Source organism: Theobroma cacao, chromosome 9 (assembly GCF_053813885.1).
Source record: "Theobroma cacao isolate CCN51 chromosome 9, ASM5381388v1, whole genome shotgun sequence".
Classification (NCBI taxonomy): Eukaryota; Viridiplantae; Streptophyta; class Magnoliopsida; order Malvales; family Malvaceae; genus Theobroma; species Theobroma cacao.
The window spans coordinates 32,879,308-32,893,553 of NC_142647.1; positions in this window are offsets into that span (position 1 = coordinate 32,879,308).

Below are 14,246 nucleotides of genomic sequence, written 5' to 3' on the forward strand. Positions count from 1 at the left end.
CCTCTACAGCAACAAGCCACGGTTTTGAATATTTTTGATAGCCAAAAATGTTTCCTAAAATCCTCGAAAATTACTATCGAATTTTTCCATAAGTTGTCTATCAAGGAAAATTTAATTGGGAAATAAATTCCTAATTTTATGCCACCAAATAGCTTCAAAAGGAAGACAAAACCGAAATTGCCTCTGTAGATAAAGGTAATGGTTTTGAATTTTTTTGACAACCAAAAACACCTCCTAAAATCCTAAAAATTTATTCTAGAATATTTCCATGAGTTATCTATCAGGATAAATTTTTTTAGGAATTAAACTCCTAAGTTTTAGTCACAAAAAATTTCAAAAGTGCTTAAAAACCAATTCTGCCTCCTGCAGATAAAGGTCACGGTTTTTGAATTTTTTGAATGGCCAAATCACCTCTTAAAATCCTGAAAATTTATTCTGGAATAGTTCCATCAAGATAAATTTTATTGGAATTAAATTCCTATAGATACAGCACCATAATGCCACGTAATTAGGACATGTCTGCTGCTGTCTGTAGCAGGACACTTCCTTCGTTAAGACATAGAATTTGTCAAACTTTTACACCAATAAATGATCAATTAAATTACTTAATTGGCTGAGAATAAGCTATGGAATTGGTTCCATAATTATGCTGATTTTTTGAAACATTTAATTTAAGGAATATGATTCCTAAAATTAAGCATGTCAAAGATGATACATTAACATCCACAAATAAAGAAATGTGATTTATAAAATTATGGAAGTTAAAATATCTTAATTAGCCAATTAAATATTTATGGAATATCTTCTGTAAAGATTGATAATTTATTTCATAAATTATGGAATATGATTCCTTAATTTAAGGGTGTCAAAATTTAAATAATTTAAAGCTACATTAATTTAGGAATTAGATTTCTAGGAGTAATGGGAGTCTTAATATTTATGGACAAATTTTATTTTTAATTGACTTCTTACAAGAAGATAATTCTAATTTGACATTAAATTTAAAGATTAAATTGTCTAAGTTATTTCCTAATAAGATCAGTTAATAATAGACATTCAATCTTTAATTAAATGAGATTAATAATAGGTTGTGTAAAATGTTTAGGAGCACAAATTAAAAATGTTTTAATTTGTAATTTGTAATAAAAATTTAATTCTAATCCTAAGAAGATTAGGAATAGATAAATTACTAATTTTGATTAGTAATAGTTACCATATATGAAAGAAGTTTCCATATATATAGAATTAAATGGTTACCAGAAAATTTGAAATTGGCAAAATTCAAATGTTGAAAATTACCAATGTCACGACCCAATTTCCCGGGCCATGACCGGCACATGAGCTCAATGAGCATAGCTAACTAAGCCCAAGCAAGCCTATCCATTTACCTTTGCTTAACAAATTTATCATATCATGCATACACACACACCTTTTCTCGAGTGTGAACATAACCAAAACACAATGGCATTATCGATAATAATATACATGCACTATACCAGTCATGTATTTAGCAATTTACATTGCATACACATATTCACATTGTTAGATTGTATTCACAATACAAAAGGACCCATGACTTCCAGCGGAGACATTTACAATAAAAGGGATTACTATCGAATGTCAAACACATACCAAGGAGATGCACTACGGGGACTCCTCGATCTACGGTCCAATAGTCACTTGATCTGAAAACATGAGTTTTTATAAAACGTGAGTACAATACTCAGTGAGTGAATATTAGAAGGGAACAAGCAATCTCAACTACGAAATTTGACAATCATGATGCACCGGTTGAAAATAAAGCCATTTTCATCTAACTGCTATTCCAAACCCTTTTTCCCTTAAAACAAGCCATCTTGCTAAAATAACAATAGCAACATGTAACACATGTAAACTTCCAAATTTCAACAAAACAAACGCTTACATATTTGCATTTACAACCATATACCCATCATCAACATGCACACCATCCCATCATCATCATCTGATATGCAACGGCTTATGCGCATATAGCCGGGTCAGCAACGGTTTATGTGCACTCCCACTCACACATAACCGGGTCAGCAACGGCTTATGTGCACTCCTACTCGCACATAGCCGGGTCAACAACGGCTTATGTGCACTCCTACTCGCACATAGCCGGGTCAGCAACGGCTTATGTGCACTCCTACTAGCACATAGCCGGTTCCAAATCAACATGCAAAGAAGCATCCAATGCATATCATGCATTTTATCATATTGTGATAGCACATAAACCATTGTATAGAACATTTTCACAATATAAAATCATTGTACTAAAAGCTTTTTTCCAAGGTACATTTTCTAAGACAAGTTGAATAGAATCTTTCATATTCCCCAAAACAAGTTTGAAATGCAAGTCCACTCACCTGTATCGAAAATTCGGATTCCGGGTGCACTCGGACTAATAGCCCTCAGGCGCAATTCCCTTGTCTTTTTCAAACGTCTCACTACCTTGACAAATAACAAAGTCGAGGAATTTACTATATTATCCCTAAATTGATATAAACTAATTTAAATTACTAATGCTTGATACGTAAATGCAAAAATACGTCCGATTATCGCTTAATCGCGGTATCGATTAAATTCGACCGATCACCTGATTAATTGGTGATTATGTCCAAATCACCTCCAAATTAATCCATTTCTCCTCTAATACCTTAGTTTACCACATACCATTTAAATAAAGCCAAATTCAGCATTAGAACCCTCACAGTTCTTTATAGAAAAATTTGGTCATTTGGTGCACTAGCATCGAAAATTTTTCTACATAACCGTTTCACATTAATTCATCATTTTCCAAGCCATTTTCCTTGAAATAAAAACAATCCCCCATTGATATTTAGCCCTCATGGTTCGACCAACAAGGAACCATAGAGAAATTGAATATTTGTTTTGTATTTTTGTTCATAACCATGCTTAATTATCCCTAAACACTAACATAGTCTAAAATCAAATTATTCCAACAACAATTCCTCTTCCATGCCCATTTTTCAGAATTGAATTCATCATGATAACTCAATATTCAATCATGGAAATCAAGAACAAAAGCATGGGTAAGCTAGGTATCAAGGAGAATTAAAGAAATTCTAACTTACCTAACTTGTTTCCTTGATTTCTTCACTTTTTCTTTGAATTTCCACCTAGGTTTTCTTGTTTTTCCCTTTGTTCTTCCTTTGTTCTTGTTGCTGGTTGCCTAGGCCAAATATGGTGAGAGAATTGGAGATTTAATGAGCTGATTTCTACAGAAAATAATAAAATAATCAAGCATGCCAAGTGTCACATGCTTATTGGCCTAATTTTTTTAACTTTTTGACTTTTTCTTCTTAATTTTCCACCACAAATATTCTGGTATTTATCCAATCCTACCATAATTAAAATCCCTTGGTCTTGACAAGTGCTGGGGCGAAAAATTTACCAATTTGCCCTTAGGGTGAAAAAATTACGATATTACCCCTATACTCTGAAATGTACCGGAATCACATTATTTCTACTTTTCAACCTTAAATAACACTAATATTGATCAATATTAACCAAATGGGGAAAAATTCATTTTATAAAAATTCCTGTTTAGTCCTCTAGTGGCAAAATTACCATTTTACCCTTGTGCTCCAAAAATACCGGGAATCACAATTTTTCACTGCTAAACATCATTTTATACTCCAATAATCATAATTATATTGTATATAATTATTCTTAGTCAAATGTGATCAAAATTTGGCTAAAAATCTCCATTTTATCATCAAATGGTAAAATGACCGTTTTGTCCCTAATCGGTCAATTTTTCTGATGGGCTCCAAACTGGACCTTGAACTCCGAATCACTATTATAAGCCATTCTGTGGGTTTTAAAATTTTCAAATTCCTCTTAGAATTTCTATTTGAACTAGTTTAAGGCTCGATTTAACTTAGTTGTACCACTCGGTACAATACCGTCTTTTAATCGAGCTTGACAAGGTCTCATAGCCAATCTCAAATGCCTCATATGATTAACAATTTGAATGAGACATGTTTTTAAATTTTATTCATATTGATGAATATATGTGGATGATTATGGACTTAGGCCGAATATGATTATGCTATGGTTGAATGTATATTTTTGGTATTTTTGAAATAGGGTTTGCATGTCCTGCCTTGTCTCTTTATCTCAGTTTGTAAAATTCTTTCCTTATCTTACTCCCCTCGAATGTAACTCGAGGTTTCTACACTCAAATGTAATTAGAATTAGGGTAGATTAGGAATTGAATTTTAGAAAAATTGACGATGGAGATCCAAGGTGCCAAGAAAGACAAGGAGATTACAAGCAAATTTTGAAGATTCTTTATGTAATCCCCTAGGTTTGACCTAGCTAGTTTCCTTTGATGGCTCAAGGAAATTAGTATAGTTAAAGTCCATAATCATCCAAAGTAGTTTGCATGTGATAGATTTATTTTATGCGATTTAATAAATGCTATGCATGCAAAGATGAGACCCTAATAAAGGCGAAAACAAAATCCTTCATTATATATTGAGTCACATGCCACGCATGAGCAAGTTTCCTTCCACCATATAGCAAGATAACTTGGCTGCTCTTTTAATTGGAGACTTGTTGAGTACACTCAAAGTCACACTTTTACAAGAGTATGTTTGAACTATTGGTGGATCTTACTCAACTAGTTTCATAAAATTCGGATGCTTGGAAACTTGATTATTATGAAACTAAAGGCAAAGGCTAGGCAAAATATATATGATATGTTTAGGCAATGTGTTGTCACCTAGCTGATCTAGGAGTTGTATAAAGATACAATTGGTCAGTTCAGTTACCTACCTAATCCACCGATCATGGTTTGTTGAGCACACTAAAGGCCATGACTTGATGGATGGGATCCTAGCCCACTAAGAGAATACTAGTAGAGATCTCTCGAGGTGATATGGAAGGTTATCATCTTACAGAAAATAATGGTAGAACTATTTAAAATTTTAAAACCTTGATTTAAATAGTTTACGGATGATATTTACGTATTACTTTATTTTATCTATTTAGACATAATTTATATACATGGCTAATAATATGTCACTATGGTGCATCTTGGATGCAAATCAAACTCACTAGACCAAATATTTTTAAAGGTACCAGGACTTGAGAAATGTTCTCAAGTGAAAGGTTGTTCATTCCACAATCTCTACCAAATACAATTCATAATTAGGAGTGTGCTTCCATGAGATGGAATTTATACTACCTTAATTATGAATTAGGAAGACAATCACGATAATGGCACTAATTGGGAAATGTTCTCAAACATCTTTATGGTAAAGATAGACAAAAGAAGGAGTAAAAAAAAAATTTCCTTGACAGAGTTAAAGAAGAAGAAGCTTATAGAAGCTTCTACTTTGTCAAAATTTATGATTGAGCTAGAAGTTACTGCTGTTGTATTAACATCATAAGTATTTGATACTAGATGTTGAATGCACTTAAGTAATGACATAAAGCGCAAAACAATAGTAGTAAGTCAATGCTCAATATAAATGTCAAGAAAACTGATTGCATATGATCTCGATTATGGCATTTTTGTCTTGGTCATTGAAGTAAGTATTAGAGTATGAAGATACTTAGATCCTTTTGATTGGGAATCATAAAGGAGCTAGTAATTCTTATATGACCAAATCAATTTTCATGCAAAAGTGATGACTTGGTATGTTCAAAAAGTCTTCTACATATAGATGTATACGAACCATTGAACATAAAATGTTATGGAAAATGTTCCTAATTCATTAAGTTTACATAAGACCAAATTGAGATTTTGTCTTGTATACTTAAAGAAATAAAATTTGAAACCTTGAAATGTTCAGAAAACTCAAATATAAGATCATACGAGCTATACAGTATGAAGTACTCTTATTAAGATATGATCTTAGTGAAGATTACTGTCACTTATTAATTAATCATTCAAAAGATGAATGTAGATACATGTGAAATGAAACTTTCTTGTGAATAGAACATAGAAATGTTTGTTCAAAGAAGAAAGCAAACTCATATAGTGATCTGATTTGGTCCATATCTCTCCAAGTTATATGTAGCCAATTATATTATTCCAAACCAATATGATTCCAAGCATACATTGAAATGTATGTATGTAACATCACGAAAAATTCAAAAGAGTTTGATTATTACTCTCACAAAGGATCTTGGATTTAGTGGGAGTATGACGACACTAAAAAAGGAGTTTTTTAGTTATTACATGGTTACATTGGAATCTAACTCTTAAGATTTTGCATAGAGATGCATAATCATATCTATGAATTACTAAATATGTTTTTCGTTGGAGTTATACACTTTATTCTATTATATGGGATCCAAAGGGTTGGATTTAATAATATGTACAAGTGTATTTATCTCATAGACAAAAGAAGGCTAGTGGGAGTGAATACAATTCTTTGGTGATACAATTACATGGGATGCAATGTGTATAAAAAGAAAGTGCCAAAATTTAAAAGGGGCAGATGGTACAATGAAAAATGACAAATGCATATGATGCACACAACATAGTTTAGTTGGAATGTGTCACGACCAAATTTTCGGGCCATGACCGGCGCATGGGCTTAATGGGCATAGCCCACCAAGCCCAAGCAAGCTTATTATATAATCTTGCTCAACATTCCATCAACTATTCTCAAGTCACCTTTCATAAGTCTAACTTATAATCACTTTAATAATGGGCTATAGCAATCAAGAATTTCATTAATATAAACCAAAAATGATGTCAACATTTCAAGTCATGGTGGCTTGAATAGTTAAAATATACATATTTTGTCTAAGACACGTATCTTAGTACTTTACATCACATGAACGTATTCATAAAACAAAATGACTCCTGACTTCTAGCGAAATGACCATAGTGAAGGTGCGGCTACTAAATGCCCAAATACATACCAAGAAGAAGAAACTACGTGGACACCTCGACCTAGGTTCCAATTGCCTCCTGATCTGAAAACATGAAATTGAAAACTGTGAGAACAAACTCAGTGAGTGAACATAAGAAGGGAACAAGCAATCGATACGAAGAATTTGGAAATCATGTTGCACTTGTTTCAAAAACAATGCAATTGATTTAATTTCTTACTAAAAACTCCTCATTTCAAACTTTGATTGATAACCTTATAGTGTTGCAAAAACCCCACGATCAATCCATGAAGTTAAATGGGTGAAAAATATCTCAAAATCAAGCAAGGTAGCAAGCATGGCAGCAAGTTTCTCGCTGCAGCGAGAAACAGTGTCAGTTTGCATGTATTTTTTTTCTAGCATATCTCCCACTACAAAAGTCTAATTGACCTAATTTTTAGACCATTAGAAAGCTAAGAGGTAAGGATACAACTTTTATGTTTACCACTTTTCCCAGTTCGGATGGGAAGGTGGTTAAAAGCTTTATCTAAGTGAAAGCATTGCACCAAAACCTGAGAGTTTCTAGCTGAAGCGAGTTGTTGCCTAGTAAAACAGAATGCTTCTCGTTGCAGCGAGAAGCAGGGAACTTAAGTGTAAAAAAGACCTCCTTTGCACTTAAAATCCATTTGGTCTTGCAATAAAAATCAATTTACAAGAAAATGGGAAATTCTCAAGATTCATCATGCCAAATTTCACATGCATTACAATCACATTTTACAATCACACGCATTCTATCACATATCTATAGATATAACCATATATAACACCTACACCACCCCGCCTTCCTCAACCCTTGTGCACTCCCTACACGCACAAGGCAATACCACCATATGTGCACTCCCTACTCGCACATTTCAATGTCATCATGTGTGCACTCCCTACTCGCACACCTCATTATCATCATGCAACATTATTTATCATTGCACAACATACATTCAACTATGTATACCAACACAATATAGGAGCACATGAATTCATCCTCTTTACACATTTCACACCTTTTACAACATCAAAGCATTTATCAAGGGCTTGTTCACAAGCACCCATTTTTAATGAAAAGTTGGATAAAATCATGCAAATAATTCATCTCAACATAATTCTATTTTCCAAAATAATTTTGAAATGCAAGTTCACTCACCGATATTGTTGAACCTCTAATCGACTCTAACCTCCACTAATGGTTTAAATGGGGCTGTGGGGCCTCGTTGGAACCTATCACGCACAAAAACATCACAACCAATCCAATTTACATTAATATCACTCCAAAAGCTAGTTTCTAATTAAAGTTCTACTAGTCATTCCTAATTGGCTTCCAACTATATCAAATGGCTATTCCTTGCACTACTCTAATCACACTAAAAATGAATAAAGAACCTTAATAATAAAACAGCTCATAATCCTAATTACTAGCCATTATCAACAACTTAAAACCAAGCCTAATTCATCACTCACCTTAGGGTTTCTTTGTAGCTGAATTCTCTTCCAATAGCTTCCAAACAAATGAGGAAAGTCTCTCTTTCTCTCTCTAGAATGTCCAGCTAGTGAGAGAGTGTAATAAGAAAAGGTTTTTGAGGGTTTTATGGTGAAAAAGTAAAAAAGCACAAAGAACTTTGTAAAAGGGTGCACAAAAACATGAAAATCGGGGTTAACTTGAGGAAATATATGGAAGTTTCAAAGCAAGCTTCCATGGGGGGTGCAAAAAACATGGGAAAGGAAGAAGAAGAAGAAGAAGTACTAGAAATTTGAAGAACCTCCTAGAAACTTAGATATTTATGCTTTATGTTTATCCATTTTCTCATGAAATTACCAAAATGTCCTTAACAAGGTCATTTTGTCTTTCCATTGCCTTTATACAATCTTTTTACTTCTTTGACACTAAGACAAGGTCCGTAAAGGTCTAGAAATGCTCGGGTTCATGAAAACTTAAAAATTTCAACTCGAGATGCAAAATGACCGTTTTACCCTTACTGTGAAAATTATCATTATTTCTATCTTCTTCATTATCTTACCCTCATTCATTCATTCCTTAGGCCTACTCGGACCTTAGTAACATTAGAAAACTACATTAAAAATTATGCATGGGAACAAGCCTTTTACAAGTGATATTTCTATGTGTTAAACGTGGAATGTGATGAATTACGTGTTTGAAATATTATGTTGAATTGCCAATTGAATTGTGGCGTGTGATGCAATGGAAATCTTGAGTTGTTCTAAACTAGTGGTGATACGACTAATATTATTTTCCTTGAATATTGGATTGTGCAACCATGTATATGACTAATAAAATAATGAATTATGTGGAATGTATTATTATGCAAAGATTCTTGTAACATGTTGTTATGTGTGCTATGCTTTGAAAGGTAATATTGAATGATAACTATAACTGTGTGTGTGCGGTGTGGGAGTGCACATGCTGATGATATTTGCCATGTGCGGTGTGGGAGTGCACGTAATGATATATGCCATGTGCGGTGTGGGAGTGCACATGATACTTGCCATGTGCGGTATGGGAGTGCACATGAGGATATTAGCTATGTGCGGTGTGGGAGTGCACATCTATTGAGTTGAGGTTGGTGGGTGTATGTGCGAAGGCGTGGTGACTAGTGTGGGAATGGCCTTGGGGTATGTTTAAATTATCTATATATTTATACATACATAATTTATATATGAATTTTTACACGTTTGTGCACCTATCCTGTAGAGTAGAGATTTTAAGGAAATGTAATGTGATTGAATTGTTTATTGAAAGTTGATATTCATAAATGTTTCCAAAATGAGTTAAAAGACATCATAGCATCGAGTTTGGTTTTCGAAGAATAAATTGCATTGTTTTTAACATAAGTGCATCGCATTTCCTAAAATCTTTCGTATCGTTGCTTGTTCCCTTCTTATGTTCACTCACTGGTTATACTCATTTTTTTCAACTTCATGTTTTAGTTATCAGGTTTGGAGGTAGTTGGATCCTAGGTTGGGGTGCTTCCTCATATTTAGCTTTTGGTAGGTTGACCATGACACTCAATGATAGTATCCACACCCAAAGTCGCTCCGCTAGCTGTCAAGGGTCTTTATATATGTATATGGTAGTTTAAATGTAAATTGTGAGATTTGTTGTAAACACTATATGTGTTGTTTGATTAATATTGTCGCCATGGGTTGGCATGCGATATTACTATTTGAGAATGATATATGCTTGGTTGTCACGATTGATTCCCGAAGGAATTATTATTGAAAATTACGAACGGTGGATCTTAAAGAAATATTAGCATGTTTGGTTCGCGGAATAGACAGGAATGGAATAGAATAGCTATTACGTGGAAATAGAGTGAGATGAGAATAGAATAGTATAAGTATTACATAGTTTGGTATGACGAATGGAATGGAAAAGAAATGGTTATTATAACTTATTGCAGTGTTTGGTTGGTAACAATAACTTTGGAATAAAAAAGAAATAAAAATAAAAAGATAAAAATACCTTTTATTATATATATGATTATTTTATTTTATTTTATTTATAATCTAATCATTAACATTATAAAATACTAATATTTTATTTGTAATTTACATGTTATTATGATTATTTATTTTTAAATTATTTTATTTTTAAACATTAATAATGTATAATATATTTAAAATATTAAAAATTGATAATTTAAACATTAATATTTTGTTTATACTTTAATCATTAATATTAAATGTTATTATGATTATTTTTTTATTTTATTTTATTTTTTAAATATTAATAATTTATATTTTATTTATAATATTAATAAGAGGAAATTATGAGGAATAGTTTTTCTTGATAAGGACATTTTAAAAATAACCATCAAAATAAATTTAACTGTTTTTAGCCATATTTAGCCATGACTTGACAAAAATGCCCTTGAAACTATTTCAAATAAATTAAACCATTCATCACAATTTCTCTTCATTTGTGTTTCTGATTTCTTTCTCTCACCATCCTAGTCTCTAAAACTTTATCGATTTCTCTCGTCGACATTTGTCTGCTATGCTTCCGATTTCTCTCTCCTTTATTTCAGATTTCTCTTTCTTGCTCTTTCAAGACATTAAGCAATGGTTTTGATGTGCTTGGGTGGGTGGCTATTTGAAAATTTTGATTTTTAGGTATTTTGGGTAAAACTAAAACTGTAGAAATGATTATAGATGTTTGAAATGACTTTTAATTGAATCAATTTAGGACCTAGACAACAATAAACTCAAGAAATTGAAATTTATAAACTTAGTTTTTTAAAGAATTTTTTTTTATTTTTAGTTGAAATAGGTGTTTTAGATAAGAAAATTTATGTTTTGATTTATGAAAATATGTTAGAAACACTTTAATTAGTGCCAAATTATCAAAAAAACAAAAAAAAATGAAGAGAGTTGAGAGGATTTGAAGTTTTGGTTCATAAGTAACAACAACATTTTAGACATTAAAGTGTAACAAAATGTTTTTGAATATGACGTGTAATAATAATTTTTTTTCAACATGGTGTGTAACAACCTTTTTTAACCATGGCGTGTAATATGTTTTTGTGCATGGCGTGTAACAATAGTATTTTTTCAACGTGGTGTGTAACAACCTAACTATGACGTGTCACATGTTTCTGTACATAGCGTGTAACATGTTTCTGTAAATGGCGTGTAATAACCTAACCATGGCGTGTCACATGTTTTTGCACATGGCGTGTCACATGTTTTTGCACATGGCGTGTAACAACTTAATCATGGCATGTAACATATTTTTTTACATAGCGTGTAACATCATAGCGTGTAATTTCATTAAGGGTAATTTTATCCAACCTAGTTAAAAATAGTTAAAATTATAAAGAATGCTATTTTTTAAAACATCTTATCTTTAAGGGTTATTTTTAAAAATGCCCCTATTAATAATATTCATTTAAATATTAATATTTTATTCATAAAGGAATGATTATTTTTTAAATGTAAATATTTTATTTATAATTTAAATTTTATTATGATTATTTATTTTTATTTAATTTTATCTTTTAAATATTAATAATTTATATTTTCTTAAATATTAATAGTTGATTATTTAAGTATTAATATTTTATTTATAATTTAATCATTAAATTATAAAATACTATATAATTAAAATGTTATTATGATTATTTGTTTTTATTTTATTTTTAAAATATTAATAATCTATAATTGATTGAAAATATTAATAATTGGTAATTTAATTTACAATGTAAATATTATTATGATTAAAATAATAATAATTTTAATTAATTTTAAATTTTCAATATTTTATAATATATAATTAATAGCTTAACCATTTTATTATAATAAGATTTATTTTTCTCTATTTGCACTTTTCATTTTTTAATTTAAATTTCACTTAATAATTTAAAAATTAATATTTTAAAATATTAATTTTTATTTATAATTTAAAAATAAGAAAATATTAATAATTTTAATTTTAATTTAAAATATTAATTTTATAAATTTAAATTTATAATTTTTAAAAATAAATAAAGACATTTTAATCCAAAATGTTTAAATTTTATTCCCATAGGTGTGGAATAGCTAATACCATGGGGGAATGTGGTATTAGCTATTCCAAGCTTTTGCCCAATTTTAAACAATAGCCATTCCTTTTAGAATGGCTATTCCTTCCCGAAGAGTAAACCAAACAAGGGGATAAATTTTGTAAGGAATAAAAGCCATTCCCCCAACCAAACATGACCTATGGGTGATAGATGGACTAATGAACAAGTTTACATAGAGAGGCTTTGTCACGACCCAAATTCAAGGCCATGACCGGCGCATGGGCTCAATGGATGTAGTCCACTGATCCCAAGCAAGCCTAATAGTTCGACGTGTTCATCATTTCATCATAAACAACTAAGTCATTTTTCAAAACTTAGAATCAAAATATTTTTAAACATTGCCATCTCATATTGGCATACTAAACAAGTGTATATACATTTGTTTACAACATGTATCTTAACAATTACATTAGGCTCGTCTATACACAACAAAATAATACTCCACTTCCAGCGGAGGGACTCGGATGAATGTACAGCTACTGAATGCCGAGACACCTACCAAAAGATGGACACAAGTCTACAAGGACACCTCGTCCTAGTTACTGGCTGCCTCGTGATATGAAAACATGAATTTGAAAATGGTGAGTATAAACCCAGTGAGTAAGTAAGGAAGGGAACAAGCATACCATAAGGAATCTTTAATGAAATCATGATGCATTCTTTTCAAAACAATGCAATTTGTTTCTACTTTTATTGAAAACCCCTCATCAAGCCCTTAAATGATTAATCATTTGAAAATCAAGGACCCATACATAACAAACCATTTGAAGAATGAAAACTTCAATATTACACAAGCAAGTCAAATACGATAACGAATCTTTGCTGCGGCGTAGCTGCAGCGAGAATGCCTTTCCACCGCAGCGACGTTGGGATTTAGTTATTAACCGAATGAGGGTTTCTCAACTGGCTGAGGATTTCTCACTAAACCTCATCATTTTAAACTTAACTAATTTAATCCTTAATGTTAGTAGTCCATGCTGCGATACGGTAGCAAAGAAGTAAAAGATAGGGCAGCAATTGAACAAGATAAGAGACCAAAACAAAAAGTTTTTCGTTGCAGCGAAATTCATACCTAAAAACAGAAAGTTTCTCGCTACAGTGAGATTCAATCTTGCTGCAGCAAAATTGCAACCCAGAAAACAGAATGTTTCTCGCTGCAGCGAGAATGTATTTCGCTGCAGCCAGAAGCTTCAGTGTCATTCTCGCTATAGCGAAAATGCATCCTCGCTGCAGCGAGTTTTCGGCCAGCCTACCCTTTCAAAACCCGAGAGTTTCTCGCTGATTCTCGCTGCAGCGAAATACAAGGCATCAAATGAAAATTTCCCCTTTTTCCCAAAGAAAACCACCCTGCTTGAAATGTTCAAAACCAATATGAAACACATAATAATTTCTCAAGGTTTAACATGTCAAGTTTCGCATGCATTACAACCATAAACCATTATTCATCAATTTCCTATAACACACATATTTACATATTTATATATATATACGCATATACCCATCATCATCATCACACCATCCCATCATCATCCTCACCAGCTCATGCGCACTCCCTACTCGCACATGGCTGGGTCATCACCGGGTTATGCGTACTCCCTACTCACACATAATCGGGTCATCCTCGGCTTATGCGCACTCCGTACTCGCACATAGCCGAGTCAATATAATTACACAACATTATATTCAAGCATATATGTATATCAACATAATGCAGCCATACAGAAATCCATAATAACCACA